Here is a 1802-nt window from a genome sequence, read left to right as displayed (position 1 = left end):
CCATCAGGAAGGCGAAAAAGGCCTACACAAAAAAGATGCAAGACAAACTCAGCAATGGCGACATCAGGAGCACATGGCAGGCGGTACACACCTTGACAGACTGCAAAACAAGAACCAGAAGCGAGGTGAACCCGCCTGCCTCCCTCCCCAACGAACTGAACACTTTCTACGGCCGGTTTGAGATCAGCTCCAACCGCGGCAGCCAAGCGGGGCCATCAGCAGCACCAGCAGAGGAGAACCCTCTAACCATCTCGGAGAGAGAAGTGCGTACAGCCTTCACACGGGTCAACATCCACAAGGCAGCCGGACCTGATGGGATTCCAGGCCGGGTCCTTAAGACATGTGCAGACCAGCTGGCGGGTGTCTTCGCTGACATCTTTAACCTCTCCCTCTCCCTGGCTGTGGTCCCTGCAGGGTTCAAAATGTCAACCATTGTGCCCATTCCCAAAAAGGCCAAAGTGACATGCCTGAACGACTGGAGACCTGTTGCTCTCACCCCGATCGTCAGCAAGTGTTTCGAGAAACTGGTGAGGGAATACATCAGCTCCACGCTACCTGCCTCGCTGGATCCGTGGCAGTATGCATACCGCAAAAACAGATCCACCGACGACGCTATTGCCATGGCTCTCCACACCGTCCTCTCGCACATGGACAACAAGCTGCTGAAGGACAAATATGTACGTATGCTGTTCGTGGACTACAGCTCAGCATTCAACACCATTGTCCCAGCAATACTTGACAAAAAGCTCAGAGACCTAGGGCTACACCCAAGCATGTGCGACTGGATACAGGACTTCTTGTCCAACCGACATCAGGTGGTGAGAATGGGCAGCATCACATCCGACCCCCTGACCCTCAACACCGGAGCACCCCAGGGATGCGTGCTGAGCCCTCTCCTCTACTCCCTGTACACGTATGACTGCATAGCCACACATGTCTCCAACACCATCATAAAGTACGCGGACGACACGACAGTGATAGGCCGAATCGTTAACAACGACGAGTCTGACTACAGAGAGGAGATAAAATCACTGGCACGCTGGTGTCGGGAGAACAACCTCTCTCTTAACGTCGACAAGACCAAAGAACTGATCGTGGACTTCAGGAGGCCGCGGAGAGACCATGCGCCCATCCTCATCGACGGTGCTGCAGTGGAAAGGGTCAGCGAGTTCAAGTTCCTCGGAGTACACATCGAGGAGGACCTCAAATGGGAGACGCACTCCACACACGTGAGGAAAAAGGCTCAGCAGCGACTGTACTGGCTCCGCCGCCTGAAGAAGCTCGGAGTAGGACGTCGCATCCTCAGGCTGTACTACAACAGTTCTGTTGAAGGCATCCTAACAGGCTGTGTCACGGCCTGGTACGGGAACTGCACTGCCCGAGAAAAGATCAGCCTACAACGAGTAGTGCGATCGGCAGAGCGGATAATGGGAATCGAGCTCCCAGGGCTCCAGGAACTGTACAAAAAGCGGTGCGTGGTCAAAGCCAAGCGCATCATCAAGGACAAGCACCACCCAAGTCACAGACTGTTCAACCCCCTACAACGACCGCGACCGGGCAAGGGGCTCTACCGCAGTATCAAGAGTTCCACCACCAGGTTCTGGTGTAGTTTCAATCCGGCTGCTGTCAGAATGCTGAACGGGGCATAAGCCTGAATGAGGCATAGGCCTTGTTCAGCAGCCTGACAACAGGCGGCGCAGACTTTTCTGGCTCTTCCTGAACACACCTGTGGATTATACCAGGGACAATGACTTGGACTTTAGCCCCCCTCGGACACACCTGTGGACTACACCAGGTACAAA

This window comes from Gymnoscopelus braueri (assembly GCF_963280865.1).
Source record: "Gymnoscopelus braueri genome assembly, chromosome: 4".
In the NCBI taxonomy this organism is placed as follows: domain Eukaryota; kingdom Metazoa; phylum Chordata; class Actinopteri; order Myctophiformes; family Myctophidae; genus Gymnoscopelus; species Gymnoscopelus braueri.
The sequence above is the reverse complement of the archived record's forward strand: the minus strand, read 5'-3'. Positions refer to the sequence as shown.